We start from the raw sequence: 15599 nt of genomic DNA, 5'->3' as shown, positions 1-15599 counted from the left end.
CGCACCTGAAAGCCAAGATAAATCGCTTTAGCTACAGCAATGGCATATTATGGCATCATCTGTCACATTGTGATCCCTTGAGAATCTATGTGCCTCATGACACAGATCTTAAGCTGATGATTCGTCACGAGCTCCATGATGCGCCATTTAGAAGGCATCTGGGCCGTGAAATGACATTCTTACGAGTGTCAGAGGAATTTTGGTGGCCACATCTATACAGATGGGTGGCCAAATTTGCGAACCGTGTCAGCACATTAAGCCTGCACAGTCCAGCAGTGCGCCACTGAAGCCGCTACCGGTTCTAACCAAATGTTGCAATTCTGTAAGTCTGGACTTCATGTTTGGCATGCCGCCCGATCATAAGGGTCGGACAGGGCTAGTCGTCTTTGTAGACAGACTGAGCAAAATGGTGCATTTAGCACAATGTAAGACATCGATCACAGGCAAGAAGGCAGCTCTCTTGTTCCTGAATCATGTATACCGACTACACGGGATGCCCGAGTCCATAGTATCGGACCAGGATCCACGTTTTACGTCTGATTTTTGGTTACATGTGTTTGAGCTGCTAGATAGCAAGCTCCACATGTCGACCGCAGATCATTCCCAGACCGATGGACAAACAGAACTTGGCAATCGGGTCGTGGCGGATGTCTTACGCACGATAGCAACTCCCGAAGAATTGAGCATACAATTCCCCTTTGTGAAGTTCGCTATAAATAACAGTGTCCACGCCAGTGCCGGTGAGACACCGTTATTTATAAACGGATTGCGCCATCCTTGGAAGCCAGTCTCGTTTGTGCGCAGCCCGAGTCTTAGTGGGGATGGTCCTTCAATATGCTCAGTGCGAAAAAACAGGGACATAGTTTCGTCAATATGACGATGACCCGCGAGGGTATCATCTCAACGACAGCTTGCCCTAGTGACCCTACCAGTTTAGCCGTGGTCAATAAAATACGCCTTATGACCAACCCCTCGGCGGTGTCACAGGCGAATTTGTTGTTAAAAGCGTGAGCGAGGCTCACTGCGTTGTGGATGAGCGATAAGCCATCAGAAGAAAAGTCCGTGACGCAATGACAAGCGCACAGGACAAGCAAAAAGAATATGCGGACCGACATGGTCGCAAAAATAATGAACCCTTTAGTGAGTTAAGAAGAACTATTATGTACTACTACCCTACCTAAAAATGCAATTTCTGCACTACGTGGAGGTACTAAGAAGTTGTTGCCGCGTTTCATTGGGCCCTTTACGGTGGTAGGAGAGGTTGAAGACCTAAATTATAGGCTCACCCTTCCCCGTATATGAAGACGAACCCCATATTGTACGTTTATCATCCGAAACGGTATGTAGACCCAAATGAGGTCACATACCTACAACCGTCTAAGGAGACCGATGGTGACACCAACTGTGAGTCGACCGCCGTTCGGGTGAGGGGGACGGTGAAGGCGAAAAGCTGTCAGACCAACTCCTCCCACCGCGAACAGAACTCGGAGTGCGACGGACATCACGCGAGTAACGCGAATTTCTTAACATAATTATCTCAAAGAGGTCCAAGCGAGTCTTCAGGCATTCATAACGTCGACGATCCTTCGCTCGGACATCGTAAAGATCTGAGGTCTGTCGCGAGACTTGACCCTCGAGATCCGCAATACGCAGCTCAGTAGCGCTTAACGCATGTGACTGAACGGACGAAGGTAAAGCATCCGCGAGTAGGTGGGCGAGATGACCACTCCTATCGGGCGCCGCCTGCACTTATGGATGCGGGTGGAACTAAACGCTTTCTTGTTGGAAGGTTGCTTGCCTACCGCTCCGTGAGGCAAGAGTTTCAGATCATCGTCCAGTGGAAAGGTTATCCGAAGCATTTGACTCTTGGGAACCGATCGATACCCTACCTATTGATGTGCCCGGCTTGGTGGCTGCCTATAAAAAGGAGCACCAGCTGAGGCCTCTTCGCTAGTCTCAAATGGATTAGCAGAAGTAGCGTTGTGAGAAGAAACAGGGGGTACAGTATCACCCATTATTTCTTTCACACACAAGCGGGCGAAATTAATTCGCTGCAACGCTTTTTTTTCGGATCGGAATGCGGATGAATGCGGCGCGAGAAATCCGCCTCGTATTTGTCGGGCGTTTTTTTTGAACGCAACACGACCGGGATTTGTAAATACGTCCCACGCGATTTCCGCTGAGTCCTTTATGCATCATTGACGCCATAAAAATTATGTATGTCTACGATTGCACGCTCTTGAAGCGAGGCTCTCGGCCCGTTTGCACGAGACCATTTGGATGGAGGAGGCATAAGTGGTACACCACCCGTCACATAGCCACGTTTAAAACGACTAGCTTGTGACACCGACTGAGCGCTCCCACGTGTCGTCGGCGGAGCTTAAGCTCAGAATCCTCTATGTCAGATCCATATAGATTGGTCTGAGCGATAGGCGTTGTGGTTATACCCAACGGGGAAACAGCTGCGCCTTTATGGACAGCGCTATCACTAATAGTCGCTGCGCTATCCGGCGTAGGCGACGAGACAGCATAAGAAAACTTTGTTGTGATCATGTTGTGATCAACGAGAGAAGCTTGGATGGGCAATAATGCGCCACCATCTTTCTTCCATAGCTAGTTTTCCGCAACACTACTATGAGGTGACGGCAACGGTGTCAACTCATTGTAGTCGACAATGAGCGACGAATCGACATCCTCACTGTTAAGTGGGATAGATCCTTAAGCCCATTTAACACGACAGCAGCAGTAGCTGTAGGCGGTTCGACCAAGCCATTAGACGCTGCCAGTATGTAAATGCGGCGCGCGTGCGCATCGCGCGTGGTTGAGTGGGTGTCTTCGCAGACGACCCACTAACGTTGCCCCTTTTCGGAGGCATAATCGGCCCCGTGTAAGACAGGTAGCAAGAGTAAATGAGAGCGCTAAGCTGCGCGTAAAGCAGCTTGCTGTTCCTCTTTCCAGTTTGACGAGCTACAAAATGTAAAGTAGTTCTATAAGGTGGTGGTGTAACGGGCCAGAGTTACACTAATGTTACACAGTTCCGGTTAATACACTTTGTGTACTCAAAAAGATGGTCAATTACTTAAATAAAGTAATAAGAACTATCACTTGGGTTTGATTCTCATCGTGACCAACTATTGTGTATGTGATGCACATAGGTGCATTCGCATTAGGAGGGGTGACGCTTAGCGTCATACGTTACCCGAGGTATCGAGAAAGAAACGCTTGCAATACATATTCGTGTTATTTTGAGAAATAAAATTTTATGATTGGTAAAAATACGTAATTGTATTTAATACGATTAAATATAAACCAGTCTTAAAACTACCTTCTACTTGGAAATTGCGCACGAGGAGTAGGATCACCGCTCCCGTGACGACACTTTGATCAGAGTAGTTAAGTGCATTGGGTGAAGTCCCTAAGGCGCCTGCCACAATAACCTCACTACACGCTAGAGAAGTCGGTCAAACTGCTTCCTCGCTATACTAGGGTGTGTGCTCAAGTAGAGCGCGGCCGCACTAAGACGTGCCCACAGACAAAACTACTACGGCCACAGATATGACCACTGCTTAATAATGCTGAAGATGTGATAAATAGAAAAATAGTCAATGAATACTAATGGTTGTATCGAATCTTACCTCCCGGCTCACAGTATATAAATGAGGATAGTTCATTCTGATTATAAGCGACACATTTACATCTACTACACATCCAATAACTACAAAGACAAGCACAGCATTACATCAAGAATAATCTGATCTGACAATTACATTAAAACACACGCTTAGAAATAGACAGCAAATTCGGATTTACCCATACTTATCGCAAATTTGTACATTTTAACACGAATCGAGTTAATTATCCGCAACACTCTCAGTGTAACGGGTGTTCCGTTCCATATGAATTCCCATTAAGAGGAACAACAATTATTATTTTTGCTGAGAGGAACTAAAAAAGAAATACAAAATTATAATATTTATTAATTTTGACTAAATAATTCCAATATTTCTAAATTAGATACTATTGATGCAATAAGACATTAGCTATATTAATATGCTAAATAAAGTCTAATAAACCCCGCCAATCCTTATAAGACACGATTGTGCGATGCGCAAGGAGGCGCCATACTCAGTTAATTATTACTATAATCAGTTCAGTAGTAGATAGAAGATCGTTACGTAGAAACTAAATATGTTAATACAATTTTACTTTTCTCTAACTCTAAATCTTTGAATTACCTTTGGTAGCTAAAGCCCTTTAGCTACTTAGAAACCTTCCTCTGTACCCTTGTGTACGTGAAGTTTCGAGGCACCTTAACTTCACTGTAAAACGTGAAAGACCAACTAGTACTTATCAGTACTAGTGAAAGGTGCCCCGTTGCACCTGTTAGCACTTTGTAGAGCGACCTACACACTTTCCATCAAACATGGACATGTTGAATAAAGAAGGACAGAGCTTTTCAGCTCCTCAAAAAGGCTATCACGCGACGCGTCAAGAGTTCACTCATTTTGAGTGACCTTGTATGAAGAGCGATCAAGCGAATGAGCTCGGTCTTAAGCGGGCCAGCCGTTGCGCCATGCTGTACACTCGAGCAAAATATGAACAATACGCGACCATAGGGTTCGTACATCATGAAGTCGACGGGGCCCGATAGAAAGTTGCCTTGCTTCACCAGCAAGGCTCATAACACGCGGAGGTATTGAGAGAACAGAAGCTCAACAATTGGAACTGTTGAGACAACAGCATGTATATGCTGTTGATGGGGCGTCGCTTCCGCGTCGACCCAAAAGCTTAAAAAAAAATCTCAAGGTCTAAGGCAGTCGAAGGCGACTCCCTTTTGAGATGGTTAGTCGAGTTAAAAGACGCCACAAAAGCTCGTCGTATCAGCGATGATACGACGAAAGTGGAATTTGGCATATCCAACTTAGCTGGACGTGCCAAAAATTGACCCTTGCGGCTCAAGCTTCACGACCCATTAGTCTTTGAGTAGTATGAGGCCTTTAAGATCCGGCTCCGACAAACATTTTAGCCCTTTGACCACAGGTTTCCAGGAACTTTTTCCCACAGAAATTATTTAGGGAGTATCCACCTCAACTGCCTAGCTGTGGTTGCGCTACCACAGCGGGATCCTCTACGACCGACTCTCCAGTCGATCTAGGACTTGTGTACTGTCTCTTATAGACGGGCGTTTGAAAATATCTGGAATGTTGCTTGTCAAACAAGCATCCTTGTTTCGTACCACTCAACCTTTTCGAGTGGTCGACCTTCGACGCTGCCTGTGCTTGTGCACAGCCCTCAGTAACTTGTACACCTTACTATGGTGGACCTTCGACGCTGCCTGTGCTTTTACACAGCCGTCGATATCTAACTCCACAATGTTTTGGGTATTCACACTGAGGTCTTGTGTAGTCATGCTAACGACCTACCCGCAGGTGAGGCTACCGCACTAACTTGTAGGACATCTTGAAAATGCAGCAAGACGTTCATCACGTGGCCGTCTGATGAACAAGAGACAGGCATTGTCACGGCTTGCTGCTGCAAATTCTACATGGCTCTTACTTTCTGAGCCATAGTAATCCAAGGATGACATCAAATTTGTCATCCAAATCCAGTTCGATGAAGTCATCATCGTTCTGTTTACCCTTTAGCGTATATTGGATACAAACTACAAGTTCCTTAACCGTTCAGATGCGCCTGTTGCTAGGCACACCTTCATTCTCGTTTGAGGGATATCGCGCTCAAAAAATTTGAGTCTGTAATCTTCTAGCGATTGGCGTCTGATAAATTATTAGACACCCCACAATCGACGAGGGACTTAAGTGGCAACTTATTTGACACTTCTATTTTCATGGTGTTGAGATTAACCTCATCCCTAGGGCAGTTAAACACAATATTCGCTTGTGAGGAGTAACTTTCGTCAAAGGTCTGCATATATTTTTGGCGTTGCTGGATAAGTAGGGCGCTCCGCACCAACTGACTTCGACCGTTTTTTTACGATCCGCTTCGCCGTTGCAACTTCGTAACAGCGTTGGATCCGCGTCCTCCGCTGTTTCTAGAGAGTGGTCATTTGTTTCGCTCAGTGTTTTTGGCACTGGCCGTAGGCACTGCACTCATAGGCGTAGTGGCCCATTTTTTGACAACGTTTAAATTTCTGTAACAGTTTGTAACTTGAACAACGAGGTTTCTCGCTCTCTACATACAAGAGATCCATAGTTCTGGATCTTTGTTCTTTTGTCGTCTCGGTGGACGGTATGCACCCGATGGGACGAAAGCCTGTTTCAGGCTGAAGTCATCCTGTTCCGCTATAGAGATCGCTTGGTCAAGCGACTCTGATTCTAGCCGGAACAGGTATGTCTTAACAGGCCCGTCTGCAAGACCTTTAATAAACACAGTTACCTGTGTTTGTTCGCCAATTGGATCACTAACGATACAACTGACCAGGTATCGCGTATGTTGGGCATAGGCGTGAATGTGACGCTTGCCCTGATACAAATTTAGGAGCTCGGCTCGAACCCTGACTTCGGCACGTGGTTTCTCAGGTACCCTCGAAAATAAGTTCCAAAAGAATCTGAGACAATCAATGTTTTACTAAGCAATAGATCAAGTGAAGGCGTTTGCGCACACTTGACCTAATAGTGCCTCCGAAGAAACTTCGGAAAAAGCTCAATTGCCAACGCTAGAACCGAAACGGTACTTGCGTGATCTGCGTAGTGGCAAAGTCAAGCATATCTGTGTATTGCTTCAGATGACGACTACGTGGCCGATATTCGGTCAACAATTGTATTTTCTGAGATTGAACAGATTATCAGTAGCTCATCGATATACGAAAGTATTCTCGATGAGAAGACTTGAATTGAACGATTTACGTCCCAATCCTGGGAGTCTTTGAAGACGAACCCTCTATATAAAAGATATAATTTAAGGATATCTTCCTCGAATCAGTACTGTGCGTGTTGATTAAGGATAAAGGCACTCGACACGAAATCGACCTAATCCCAGATTCGAAATACTTTATCATGAAGCAATGGCCATTGCCTCGTGAAGAAGTAATAGCGATCGACAGATTCTTTGCCGAACAATCAGCAGCAAGCCATGCGAGGAAATAACTTTCCCACATAGCTCTCCGACTTTCTGTGTGCGTAAAGCAATAGAAGATGGCGGATTGTGCATGCATTTAATAAACTGAACGCTGCAACTGTACCGTCTCAAACGCCGATACCACGAAAAGACGTTTTCATTAATGGTATGTCGAAGGGTACTATCTTTTCGTCAATGGATCTGATGGATGGATTTTATCAGATCCTTATTTAAACAAGATATTCCGTTCATAGCAGCAAGGACCCGAAGCGGTATTTTATGGGAGTAGCTATTCATGCCACAGGGATTAAGTAATGCCCCCTGCGACATTTATATGTGTAACCAATCTGTTGAGATCGGTGCGGGATTTTGCACCGAGTGATTTTGATGTCTTCTTCCATAGCAGAGCCGTAAACGAAACGTCGAATGTTGAAGTACATCGTACCCAGTCCAAAATGTTCTTATACTTGAACGTGACGGCGGTCCCGCCAACGACTGAACTCGTTGTTCGATCGCTCTCCATTCAAGGTCATTCGAAGAAGTAAACCCTTCAAGCGTGGCGAGATAGCCTTGTTGGGGGGCTGAAAAGCACCGTCCTTCTTTATCCAACATGTCCATGTTTGATGGTGGAACGTGAGTAGGTCGCTGAACGGACTACAAAGCGCTTCCAGGTTTAATGGGCACCTTTCACTTGTACTCGTAAGAACTAGTGGTCTTACACTGATTACAGTGAAGGTTAGGTGCCTCGAAACTTCACGTACACAAGGGTACAGAAGGGGTTTCTAAGTAGCTAAGTGTCTGTAGCTGCCAAAAGCAATTAAGAAGTTAGAATAAGAGAAAAGTAAAAGTGTTTTAATATATTAGCTCTCTGCATAACGATCTTCTATCTACTACTGAACTGATTATATTAATAACTAATTAAGTATGGCGCCTCGTTGCGCACCGCACAATCGTGTCTTTTAACGATTGGCGGGGTTCATTAGACTTAATTCAACATATCAATACAGCTAATGTCTTATTGCATCAATATTATTTAATTTGGAAATATAGGAACTATTACAAGTCAAAATTAATAAAGATAATGATTCTGTACGTCTTTGTTTTTTTCCTCTTGTAGAAAATAATAATTGTTATTCCTCGGTAGAAATTATACTCATGTAACGGACACCCATTACAATGACACAGAAATGTTGTTGAACGACTTTCAGGGGCCCTATCGACCAAACGAGTGTTATTTCTAGACAAACTTAACGATGTTTAGCGTAAGTCTTGTTGCTCCTGAATGATCGTAATTCGATGCGATTTAAAGCCAAATCTTGAATATTCAATTTCTCATATTCGCCTTAGGTTTTTACTTATTCGTTATTTGGCAAAGAATACATTTTAATTATAGAGGGTTTATTCTATTCTCTCTCGTCGCAGGCTTCAAATTATAGTTTTAGTGCTTTTGTAGCTATATGTGATACTTGAAGATTTGGTACATGCTTCACAATTAATTTATCATAATTAGATTAATTCAATGTTTTGATAGTCCAGTTGAGTGGTGGAATAAGAACGTTGTTATCGCTAACGCTAAATTTTGCTGGTAATTTATATGATAGATTATAATTCCGATTCAGTGCGTAGAGTTTCTGTAACGAATTAAAGTTGCCCTAATGTTACACAGTCCCGATAAGGTACACTTTGTGTACTTAAGGGGATAATCAATTACTTAGATTAAGTAATTAGTGTATGTGATGCACCTGAGGGCATGACAACTAGCGTCATCCAAGATACAAGGTTTTTAGGATATACGCTCGCAATACATACTAATGCAAATCAACAGAGGCGGCATTTATGATCGGTTAGCATAGATTGTATAAAAGATTAAACCTGATCGCTAATTCCTAGTTGACAAGTGCGCACGTGGAGCCGGATTACCGCGCCCGCAACATCTCTTGTCGAGTGAGGTCGCTTAGGCGCCCACTAATTCATTTACGGTACGTGAGAGAAGAAGCAATGAGTAAGCCTACTCTGAGACCTTACCGCATAGATCCGGCGTGGCGTACGAAATCATCCGGGTGTCGTCTTCGAGGAGCTGCGCTACACCGCATTGCTTCAAGGCTAACAGCCCGTGGACAATCGTTTGCGCTGCAGTTCCATCTAACTTGGGCGAGTCGATCTCAATGAGCCACAACTGAATCGGCCGCGCCGAGACCATCTCAACAGTCCTGGTTAAGTCCTGGTTAGAGTCTCGCTCCAAACCTGCTCTCGCCTAAGCTCATGCTGAGTCTTAGTGACGGACTCCGCCTTAGCATGCATCTCTTCCTCGGACTCGGCCCTTCGCTGTCCGAGCACGAATGTCTCAAACTGCTTCAAATGAGTAACATGTTACATAAGTGGACTACCCAAGAGCCTGGCCAAAGCTTGTCCCCAAAGTCCGTGCGCTAAGTGCTCTGTCATCTCCCGATAATGTTCGGAGAGGTGTGGGAAATGAGCACAATTAATAGTGAGGCTCGTCATCACTGACGGACGGGTAGAGGGAAGGCCTACTAGTGCAATTCAGTGTAGGCGGTCGCTACTTGAAGCTGCCACGCACAACTTGCTCCAGACACACAATCATTATGTGTCCCTGCACCTGGTGATGATGTATCTCTCATCACCTTGAAGTTGAAAGTGACAAATGATTTGTCACTCAGAGCCCTAGGGGACTGCGGAGCGTCGAATAACTTTATTCGTCGCCAGTCACTAGAGGGTCGTAGTTTCAAATATGTTGAGCGCGACATCCCTCCAATGAGGATGACGGTGTGCCTAGCGACAGGCGTATCGATAACAGTAATGAAACGCGTCCACGTATCTCAGGGATACTGCACCCTTGATGATTTAGCCTTAGGCCAGCAATGCTTTCAGTATTCAGTGAATCGTTAGTACAACGAGTGCAGCTTGACGGAGTACGTGCCGTTCCACTTCCTTCTACTGAGTCGATCTCCGAATTATGATTTCAACATTGAAGTTTATTAAGACATTCCAATGTCTAAACACTGACAGACTCAATGATCCGCGCCAATAGCGTTTCTGTTGCCTAGCAAAGGTGGGTTTATCGCTCTCCAAAACTTTGCCTGGAACATTGCGCGTGGCGCCTAAGGTCTTAACCTCCAACCGATCCATGGCTCATGGCGTTTGAGCCAGGTCATACCAAGGATGAGATTATATCTTCAATCCAAATCGAGGACGAGATAGCGTTCCATACTGTCAAAGTCCAGAAAATTTATACATAAATTCAATGAACTGTATGAACCGTGACATGACTCCCAGTCGCTAAGCGATTAGTAATAGTATCACTTTCATGCGCTTAAAGCGCCTCGACGTATTGTTAGCTTCCTTGAAAGAAAAAACGTCGAGCATTATTGCAAGACGCTCCCGAGTCAAATAAATTGACAATTGGTTATCAAAGCCTTTCATATTCGCTTGAGCGACTAGCAAGCCAGGCTTGTACTCACGCCCCGTGCCATTATGCCTCGAGCTAATTAGGGCTAGGTCCTGTTAACTCTCACCTCCTAGAGGTTCAACAGAATCAAGGTCGTTCCCAGTAGGGCGCCCCGCACCTACTGGGTATCGACGTTATCCCGCACCGTACCAAATTTCTGGTATAGGTCGGAGTTGGAGCTCTTTCGAGCTTTACGCGAATTTTGTAGGGAACAGGCCGGACGTAAACGTTTCGTGCTTCCATAATATAAATTTGAAACTCCTAATTTATCGAAAGATTTTATCTACGGATGTTCTTTTTGAGTTTCACAGCTTGAAGAGCCTCTTCTCCTTCCTCAACGAGGCTTCGACCCATTAATAAGGTCTATAAGGCGGTACCCCTGCGCTAGAAGAGCTTGTTCGGTAAACAGGCGTGCTAACGCGAGCAGACTTGAAGTTGAGCTCAGCACGTAGTGCTATGGCAACTGCCTCTTCAAACCTAGCAAGATGAGATTGGAATAATACCGTCCAGGTAACACCCTCACTGAGACCCCTCATAACGATTATTACGACAATTGCTTCTTGCACCGGGTGTTGATGCATAGATGCTCTGAGAGCTCTCAACTCCTGGACAAAGTCCTCTAGAGTTCGTTTACTCTGTCGAGTCGCTAAGAGCCGTCCTCGCATGCGAAAAGCCTGATCAGGCGGTGTAAACATGCTAGTCATTTGCTGTTTCAGCGAATCTAATGTGGAAAAAGCGTCGTTTATGGACGTACTATACGATAGTGCCAAATCGCTTTACCTTCGAGTTTAAAAATGGGCATAGCCACCTTTTAGCATTCTTGTTAGGAACAAAGCGGATTCAATCTTCCTCTTCCGAATCCAAAAGGGAGATTTTTCCCTCTTTTCCCTCACACGGCTTCACATTGACAACTAGAGGGCATACCGTCGGTTCTGAATCAGGTACAGAAATGTAACGGGTTACCATAGATGCCGCTAAGTGGTTCTGTACTTGACCGATCAGGGAGGCTTCGTATCGCATGAAGGCTTCCAGCCTAGCATGCAGGACCTCTGGTTTCTGGGAGATAATGAATTCCACGCGTTAAAGCCCAAACAACGTTTTTAGCTTTTCAAAAGCGGCGCGTTGCGCTTCTGACAGTTCTGGAATCTCTTTTATTTTCGTAAGGGTTTGGTCTCACAAGGACTCAGGCATAGATTGACTACGAGGCCTACCAGGTGTAGCGGAGCTACCTCGCTTCTAAAGTTAAAGGATGACTTTCAGACTCAGAGAGTCTCTTAATTCTATTGATTGAATGGTTTAACAACTCAGGAAGTCGAACAAGCTATTAAAGCTCAAGGAATAGTAGTTCAAGAGATTCAGGGGTTCGTAATACCAAGTGATAACTAGTGCCCAAGAGGATATACCTTAGAAAGGCTTCTATCTCATACAGATCACTGCGCAAGCCTTTAAAGGCTAAGGAACACGGGGTGCATTTATAATTTTATGCTTTTTGATTGGCTATCAGTTTGGGGTATACAAATGGCAAATATGTGTGTATATATAGCAGTGGCCCAAAACTAATAGCTCGGAACCTAAGGCAACTACGAGAATTAAATATTCAGGTATAGGGCTAAGAGCCGCATCGTATTACGATCATTCGAATGTTTTAATTTAGAAGCAACACGGCCCGCGCCGAACCTCTTAGAAATGTAGGTGGGCGCATTTATAGCAGCCACGCTCTACTTAGACACACACCTTTAAGCACAATGAGGAAGTAGTCTTACCTGCTTCTCTAATGTGCATTGAGGTAGATGGTGGGCGCCTAAGTGACCTCACCAAACGAATGAAGTACCTTAGGATAAGTTGTAATGGGGCACTTGCAACTTGTACTGCTTCAGTAAAAGTCCACTTTGCACTGCTTCAGTGCGAGTAATGCCTCACGTCACTTCACGTACACTAGTAAGTGCAGAGGAAGTCTTCTCATTAAAACACTTGCTTTAAAGAGGGTTAAATGAAAATTGTATCTGTATATTTAAGTTCTCTTCTTTCTTTCTTTTTTAGTAGTAAATAATTAAAAACTAATACAAAACAAGAAAAACATTAATATCTGTCTCTCTCTCTTTGCGCGTGTCCGGCGCTGAATGGACCGCGAAGCAAGTAGATATAATGGCCTACCAATAGCTTTCTGAATATTACAACATAAAGTAATATTCTCCAAATATTATCTACCTTTTAGATAATATATTAATCACAACCCTTAAGTTTTTTTTTCACGTAACGATACACCCCGTTACATCAATCCTCCCTTAAACGACAATCACTCTGACTGTGATTGGCTGGAGTGGTCACTATAAGACCACTTAATTAAAAACGATGTCGATTGGTCAGAACCATCATTTTTAATTCTATGGCATGGTTCATAATTCCATGTGGTGTGCGGATAGTGCGGAGCCTTCGGCTGCGGTTCATGCAGCCGCGGGTAGCGCACTATTGTCTCTTGTGGTAGACGTTTCGTCTGCCGTATTATAGTCTTCTCCAGCAACACTAGATGTTGCAGGTGCACGTGGTGATTCACCACGTGAATGCGACCCCTCTTTGGAGGTCGACTGCGAATGTGATTCAGACGAAATGGGCGACTCGGGGAGAACAGTACAGTCGCCTAATAGACGTCAGGCGGCTGACTATGAGCCTTCGAAAGAGGAGGCTCAATCTGATAAACGTGCTAAGAGCGCTCGCTATAGCTTTTTTGGTTTCGATGACAAGGATGATTCCTCATCGTTCGTTCCGTCTCCCGTACAGTCACCCGCACCTATTTTTGTGCGTGGTGACGACGATGGCATAAGCCATCGTTATAAAAGTTCTTGTGGTACCCCTGCTTCAGTGGGTACCACTCAGGGAAGTGAAGACCGTAAAATGTCTCATGTCGCCTCTGAGAAGAAGCCGTGCCTTTTGTCTAAATGGCTAGTCAATAGCTTGCCTGGAGAAACTACTCCTCACAATATATATCCCTTATTTATTGCGACAAAGCCGCATGGCCTTGATCCCAGCGCGACGAACTTTCGCGCTGAGGATGATTTTTATCTCGATGCTTTTCTAAGCATCGATGGTTAAGTGGCAACGATAAGCGAGATAAAGTCTCGCTTATGCAAGCCTGGAGCGCGTTCATTCGCAATTCAAAGACATTGGACGCGAAGCCTGGCTTCAAAGGCTTCACGCGAATCGCGTAAAGTTTTAAAAACAAACTTCAGCCGATGCAAGTATCAATTGCATCGGTTGCCATGTGAGGTAGGACTTCCATGCCTCACGTGGGGTGATCCCTGTCCGTGTTGTATTGACAATACCAAGCGAGTAAAGGGGGATCTCTATTCCCTTTCTTCGTCCTGGGGAAGGGCTCGCATCTCTATCGAGATGTGCAATGCGATTGACGGTTAGAAGTCGATTTACAGGCACCAGGGGCACGTGTATCCCGATGGGCCTTCTGACGCATCGGGTGGGTCTCGTCATACTAACGAACGAGGCCCTCAACGTCAACAACCAGCTGGGAACAAGACCCCCAGCTGTCATGTGAAGGTGGATAACCGGGCCAGCGAACCAGATAACTCGTTCGCTGCCCCTTCATATCAAGGTGGTTTTGAATATGCTCGTTGGAGCAGACGGTGCAGGCCCATCATATCGAACGGTTGGGAGACCGTTCGAAGAGTGCGTACTCCATGTTGGAGTACGAGCGGAAATATCACGCTCTTCGTGATGAGCTATCGTCCGCTCATCGCTGTTTCGAGGATCTTCGGACCCGACATGGGAATCTCCACATTAAACATGATGGTCTGGTTCGTGACCACAAGAATCTTTTGGGGATTCTTGAAAAGAGTGGTCAGATCCGTCCTCGGAAGAAACCGCGTACTGATGGTACAGGAGGAGCAGACCAACATAAAACGTAGGATGCATTCGCATTCTACGTGGCAATTCTATTGTGTACGCATTGCCTCTGCGATGCAGTATACGGAAAGGCCCAATGAACTTGGGTAGCAGTTTACTGCAACTCACATTAGTGACAACACGCCTAGGTAGGTTTACCGTAGAGAGTAGCACTAGATCATTAATATTAAATGAAAGAAAATTTGCTTTTCCATGTTTGTCTGCATTCCGTTTCTGACGGTTCACTGAGTTAGCAATGGAATTTTGAACGAAACGGATTATTGATTCTCGAGTTAGCAGAAACTCTTCGACTAACTCATTTGTTTTGTCTTTTTCGGTACGCTTTGTGCGTACTGCCATGAGATCATTCTCATCTTTGATGTCGATTCCTTCAACATCGACATCACTCGCGTCGTTGTTATCTTCGACGCGTGATGAGCCTGAGCCAGAAATGGTTTTGCTCGTGCGATTCCACGCCCCCATTAACAAGGGAATCCTTCTAATTGGGTGGGTATGCGTTGTAGACGCATGCACCGAATTGTTGATAGCAAATTCGACCATCGGTAAAACCTCGCTCCAATTCTGATACGATTGGACGTTTCCTTGAAGTATCTCTTCGAGCAAGCGATTTAGGCGATCCGTTTGACCATCCGTTTCTGGGCGATCAGATGTTGACATAGTTAGCCGGGTTTCGAGAGATCGGAACACGGATTGCCAGAACTCCGCCGTGAACCTCGGATCTCCATCCGAGACTAGTTTACGGGGAAGACCGTAGAGTTTGAATACCGTGTCGATAAAGACACGGGCATAGCTCGGAGCCGTGATCGACTCTGGTTCGGCAACAAGATGTACCATTTTGCTGAATCTGTCTACAAAAACAAGGATTCCATTGTTTTTGTGATCGTCATCTGGAAGATCGAAGACAAGGTCCATCGAAAGGGGCTGTTAGCATTCTACCGGAAGTGGTAGAGGTTGGAGAGGGATGAAGGGCTAGGCTTTATCCGTTGACATATCTCGCAAGCACGAATGTACTTGCGCACTAATTAATACTGGCGGGGCCAGTAAAAGTCGCGACTTACTGTGAAGTAAGTCTTCTCACTCCCACGATGCCTACTCGTTGGTGCATCATGACACTCATACAAGATGCGCAAGCGCAAATCATTGT

The sequence above is a fragment of the Bremia lactucae genome, linkage group LG12 (assembly GCF_004359215.1).
Source record: "Bremia lactucae strain SF5 linkage group LG12, whole genome shotgun sequence".
Taxonomy (NCBI): Eukaryota; Oomycota; class Peronosporomycetes; order Peronosporales; family Peronosporaceae; genus Bremia; species Bremia lactucae.
Note: the sequence above shows the minus strand (reverse complement) of the source record.